Source organism: Pseudophryne corroboree, chromosome 3 (genome assembly GCF_028390025.1).
Source record: "Pseudophryne corroboree isolate aPseCor3 chromosome 3, aPseCor3.hap2, whole genome shotgun sequence".
NCBI lineage: Eukaryota > Metazoa > Chordata > Amphibia > Anura > Myobatrachidae > Pseudophryne > Pseudophryne corroboree.
Genome location: NC_086446.1, coordinates 552,748,556 through 552,754,966, shown reverse-complemented (window position 1 = coordinate 552,754,966; position 6,411 = coordinate 552,748,556). Strand labels below are relative to the sequence as shown.

At 40.8% G+C, this 6,411-nt stretch overlaps 1 long non-coding RNA gene across 1 annotated transcript; it reads right to left on the bottom strand.

Annotated features, from left to right (window-relative positions):
• Positions 1-504: 504 nt before the first annotated feature.
• LOC135058014 (uncharacterized) lies at positions 505-3,627 on the bottom strand. The gene is made up of 3 exons (XR_010244530.1): positions 3,587-3,627; positions 1,722-2,294; positions 505-592 (listed from the first exon to the last, which is right to left on the bottom strand). It is a non-coding gene; the product is annotated as an uncharacterized LOC135058014 (long non-coding RNA).
• Positions 3,628-6,411: the final 2,784 nt, after the last annotated feature.

Sequence of the window (6,411 nt, the reverse complement as noted above, 5' to 3'; positions counted from 1 at the left end):
TTGCGTAAAAGTGCACACTTTTAAGGTAAAACGCACAAAAATGTTTTTTTGGACTATTAAGTGCAATTACACCTTTCCTTTTAAAGACCACAAGCCCTTTTCAATTACGAACCCAATTAGTGTTTTGATTGTTAATGTTCAAAAACAATTAAGTCTGTGAACAAAACCAGATTAACACTTTGTTGCCATAATTGCCCATCAACATGTCAAAGTGTAAATTTTTTTTTTTTTTCTTCACTTTTTTAATTTTTAAAGGTGTTGTTTGTGAATGAAGGTGTTTACATGTTTCTTAACACAATATTATCCTTTTTTTTTGGGTAAAAATGTAACGTTAGATGTGTGTAATTTTTTTGTCATAAAAATTCTACCTGCAAATCTGCTGATCCTTTTTTGCATTAAGAAACACAACACCCGGTTAACTTTAAACAACTTATTTTTTTTTTTTTTTGTTTTTTTTGTTTTTTTGGTAAATGAAATATTCTAAATTATGCAAATTGTTCCAAATGGTCCACACAATCCAGCATTGCTTGCAGGTGTTGGCGCATGGTGTTTAGAATCCCTGCAAAACTTGTGGGATCTCCAACTGCAACATCTGAAATTAAGATGCAACACAAACATTAATAACTTAATTACATTACTTATTAGCCAAGCAAGGCGCAAAGCACACTTAAATGCTGGCATGTACAAACTGCTGGACTCCAGCTGTTGTGAAACTACATATACCAGCATGCCTTTACACAGTTTTGTGGTCAGGGAATGTCAAAGCTGTGTGAGGGCATGCTGGGATGTGTAGTTTCTCAACAGTTGGAGTGCCGCAGTTTGGACAGGTCTGCTTTAATGGCAAAGTTACTACATCCTGGCTGTTTTATGGTACAATCATTAGCAGAACACACAAGCCTGCTCAGCCTTTTTTTCAGATTTTAAAGTGTTCCAGACCATGTGTTACATTTACTACTATGTGAGTTATATTTAAGATGGAACGTTGCCCATAGCAATCAAGCCAAAATATGATTATTATATTGTAGAAGTGGCTCCCAATTTTTGAAGTATAATCTTATTGGTTGCTATGTCCGACATCCCATGTTAAAGATAACTACCATCTTCGTCAATGTGACACCATGTTGGCATTCATTCCCATTTGTTGTTTAATTTATTTTTTATTTTTAGGGGGTTGGTCCTGCATCATCACACTGCATAAACACATCTTCAGCAGCCCAACATATCATAGCATTCCCACACTCCCTGAAAGCTGCCCTTACTAAATAAGTGGAAACATGTTTGACTCGAACAATTATTAATTTTGAGAATGTAACTTTCACACAAAAAAACAGTGTGTCATTAGGCTGCATAACAAAGTGAAGCATGTGATTTGTAAGTGTAAATATTCAGACTACACAGGCCCAAGTGTAAAAGGCAAACAACATACTAAACTCCACTCAGGTCTAACTGTTTCACTGAAAAAGTAACACATATAAACCCTGTTGTCCTGGCAACCCTGGCTACCTAATGAGTGTCAACCTAGAGTGGACACACAAAACATTGCACACATACACACTGTACATATAATGACACTCACAAATATGTAAAGGCAACATGTACACCATGATGAAATGTTTAAATATTTTTCCAGGGTCCAAGAATTCAAACAGTACAACACTGCATGTTTTGGCATTGTAAGTGTAAGTGGGTAATCTTATTGTATAAAATTTAAATAAACTTACTTTCCTCGGAAACATCCAGACTCCCGGAATGTTCTGCAGGGGCTTCCTCTGCCCATTCACTTGGTGGGGATGTTGCCTGGATGGGGGAAGGCGGCTGGATGGGGGAAGGAGGAGGGATTGGGGAAGGAGGAGGGATTGGGGAAGGAGGAGGGATTGGGGCAGGAGGCTGGATGGGGGAAGGAGGCTGGATTAGTGCCGCAATTTCAGAGGGGGGGTCTGATTGAGAGGGCGAGGGGGGCGGAGAGAAATTTAAAGCAATAGAGGGTGAGGGGGGTTCAGATGGGGATGTCGAAGTGGAAGGAGAAGGGGTATGGGAAGGAGGAGAAGGGGTCCCAGAAAGAGATGGCGAGGTGTGGTGAGAAGGGGAATGGAAAGTGGAGTGGGCCAGGGAAGCTGAGGGGGACTGGGAAGCTGAGGGGGACTGTGAAGATGAGGGGGACTGGAAAGCTGAGGGGGAGTGTGAAGGGGAGGGGGAGTGAGAAGGGGAGGGGGAGTGAGAAGGGGAGGGGGAGTGAGAAGGGGAGGGGGAGTGGGAAGGGGAAGGGGGTGGGGAGTTGTGCCGTTGTTGTTGTCCTAGAATGAAAATATTGTCCACATTTTTTAATCATGCAAAATTACATAGTATTGATTTTTAAATATAAATGTTATGTTACTTTTTTTTTTTTTAAAAATTTAAAATAGAAAATCAAACATGTTAAGATCCTCTTCATGTTGGCCATAGCAAACAAAATGAAGCCAAACTTTAACTTTGAAGCTCATTCCTTAATCTAGTCCATTGAGTCATAGTGATTTGTCTAGGCAACATCACCAGATTACTATTCAAGGGCCCTTATTATATAGCCAGCACTTATCAAGTATTTTGGACCAGTTTCCTGGCTGCTTCTTATTTCTTGGAAACATGCACTTGTTTCGTGTCACTTTACTACAGTCAGTACTGTTTCCCCTAACCACACACACTGACCTAATTTCCTAAAAAGGAGACTGAAGGTTGCAATTAGCCTACCACTTACTGTAAAATGTAGGTAATTCAAAGGGGATTACAGCTAGAATTTAGTTTGCAATTGTCCAAAAGCATGTGCTCTGCAGGGGTTGCATATATAACATGTGCAGAGAGAGTTAGATTTGGTGGACTTTTTCAATTATGGCCATGGAAAATACAGGCTGTTTAATTTAAACACAGCAAATTATTGAGATGCTTTAACACACCCCACCCAAATCTGACTCACTCTGCACATGTTACATATGCTTCCCCTGCAGTGCACATGGTTTTGCACAATGGTTTACAAAAAACCTTTTGTTCAAAATTGGGAAGATCAAGCATTATCACATTTTAAGCAAAAAATCTTATGTAATGTAACTTACTTCGGGTATGGAGAGCACGGATTTGCTGGCGGATCTCCGCCAACAAATCTGGAGTCCGCCTGCGGAGATCACTCCATCGCCTCTCGAGCTGGATGATTGTCCGCCTGCTGCGGACGCGAGTCCGCAGCAGGCGGCGGACCTCCGCGTAGGCCTCGCGCTTCACCCGATTGGGGATGAAGCGCCCAACGCGGCCTACGCGGCGGTCCATCACCGCTACCAGCACGCGGAGCTCCCGCCTGGAGAACGGTGCTGCACGCATCATGGCAATGGCGTTTTCCTTATTTGGGCATATATTTATAGTGTCTGTTAGCATGTGATTGGCCAAAAATATGTCATTTTTAATAACTTTATTGATCTTTGCAATGCTGTGAAGAGCAGAGTGTTATTTTGCACGAGCGGAAATTCGCATTAGCATAAGCGAAAATGTTTGTTAGAAACAATTAGAATAAACACACAGAGACACAGACTTTACTGAAAATTACTAAACATATCTGTGTACTCACCACAGGTCGTGTGATCATTCAGCTGGACAGTCACAAAGTGTCAAACATTGAAGATCATTTGTTTGTGTGTTTGTTTACATAATCAGTATTTGAGGATATAAAATAAATAAGGACACTATTTATTATCATTACAGTATTTAAATTATTACATAAACATTGTCAGCTTAACGTGTTTTTGTTTTTTGTGTTTAAAAAGAAAAAACCATTCAAACACAACAACAGCATTACCCAATCACTTTACAAGAACATACTAAATGCAATCATGTTTAAAAATACATAAGCATACTGGGTTGTATTATTTGTGCAAATATAAATGTTAAAAACACTATACCTGAAATGTTCTGCTACAATTCTTGCCCTCACTTGGCTCCCCCTCCGTGTCACACTCCCCCCACCGAAGCGTGGCACAACCCCTGGCTCCTCATCAGGCAATTCCTCTGCCTGAGGAAGCTCGACACTACTCCTTACCGCGATATTATGGAGTATTGCGCACAGGACCACTATTTTACTTGCCATCTCCGGCGAATACATGATGTCGCCACCCGTGCGGTGGAGCACACGAAAGCGCCCTTTCAGGACACCAATTGTGCGCTCCACCAGCTAGTGGCAGTAAGCGCGGAGTTAAATGCCATCTGTGGTCCTGGCCTGGGATTACGGTAAGGAGTCATGAGCCAGGGGGTGCAAGGATATCCACGGTCTCCTGTTGGAATAAAAGCAAAATTTTAGTTCACAAATTTCATATATTTTTGTAAGTTTGTAACTAAAATATTTGAGCAACAACTCACCCAATAACCACATGTCTGGTCGTTGACTTGATCTTAATCTCTGCCATATCCCTGATTGTCTAATGACATACGCATCATGGGAACTTCCTGTAAACTTTGCGTTCAGGGAAAGGATCTGGAGGGATGGCCCACAAACAACCATTACATTCAGAGAATGAAACAGTTTCCTGTTTCTATAAATTTCTTCATTATGTCTTGGTGGCTGAATAGCAACATGTGTGCCATCCACAACCCCAATAACATGTGGGAAGCGACTACCACCTTCCGCAAATTGCCGCTTCACCACATCTAGGGCACCAACATCCAAAGGCATAGCAATAAATTGCTTAACACGCTTGATGAAAGCCTGGCAGACACGTCGCAGGACCTTACTGAACTGGCCCTGCGACATGCCAACCAGGTCTCCAACAACATGCTGGAATGATCCTGTGGCCAAAAAATGTAACACTGCAAGGAATTGTGTCAATGGTGGTATTGCTGTAGGATACCGAATTTCAGACTCCAGATCACTCTCTATTATGGAGAGAGTGTCTAGGATTAGATGTGGTGGCAGCCGGTATCTACGCACCACCACATCATCTGGCATCCCAAAAAGTATGACACGGGTTCTGAAAATTGGTGGCCTAGCACGCCTCCGTTGCCTTGGTTGATGAGGAGCCGGCTGTGGTTGTGGGGCTGGCGGTTGGGGTGGGAGTGCTGGCGTGGGTTGGGGAGGTAGGGCTTCTGCCGCAATATGTATTGACATCACACACTTTTTGGAGAGAATGTTAAGAAATGTCAATAAAAAATAATTCAAAGTTTTCCAAAATTTTACACAATAACTGTTTTTACAATTGTGGTGTCAACTTACTGCAGGAGCGTACATTTTTTCTGTGTTGAATTCATGTCCAAAATGCAAAAATAAAAAGCAAATAAAACTAAATTTAATATTTGGATATAAAAAACATATATTAATGCAAAAAAACTTTCTAAAAAAAAAAAAACTAAAAATTAAGAAATTTAGTACCTAGTCCAGGAAAGACAAACACTACTTTGCAGATCAATCCTGGAAAACCCAAACACTTTGTTTAGCAAACTTTACAAAAAAAATCAAAAAATTTAACAAACACAAACAAGCACCAACACAGGCCAAGGACACTTACCTGCTCCTAAAGAAATAAAGTCTTGTTTTTGTGGACCACACCCAAAAATGAAGACAAAATTGGTTTTTCTCACCAAAAAAAAACTCCTACAAGAGAACACAAATGACAGTCAAAAACAGCATACAGACACTTCCAACAAACAAGCACCAACACAGGCCAAGGACACTTACCTGCTCCTAAAGAAATAAAGTCTTGTTTTTGTGGACCACACCCAAAAATAAAGACAAAATTGGTTTTTCTCACCAAAAAGTAAATTCCTACAAGAGAACACTAATGACAGTCAAAACAAAGAAGCACGGGAATATTTTCACAAATGGACTTGCAAAATATATATGTGTTATAAAAATAAAAATATTAAAATGTATTAAAAAAACTTGCCAACACAAAAAAAAAAAAAAAAAACAGAATACTCACAAACGAAAATACCCACAAAAAATGCCACTGTCTATATTCAAAACGCAAAGAAAAGGACAAAGGTATGCTTGACAATTACTCACTCTGCCAATTCCACTATCACCTTCCCGCACAAGCCAACAACTCAAACGCCAAACTACCAACACTTACAGCATGCACAGTAGGCCCTTAAATAAGCAGTGCAATCATTCAACAGAATAACAGTGTACACCTGTGTGAATTAACGAGTCGCACGTAGGTATATAAGCGCACACACCTCGGCGTACACACGTCATCACAAACATGGCTTCTCGTGAGCAAATCGCAGCAGAGATAGACCGCATTGCAGAGCAGCAGATGGCATTGCAGAAACAACGGATAGAGTGTCAAAGGCGCTTGTTAGAATACGCCTCTGCGGAGGTTAATGCAGGACCTAGTACTCTGCAAATTTCTGCTTCTGAACCTCAACAATTGAGTGTGGATACCCTGCCACACACACATAGTG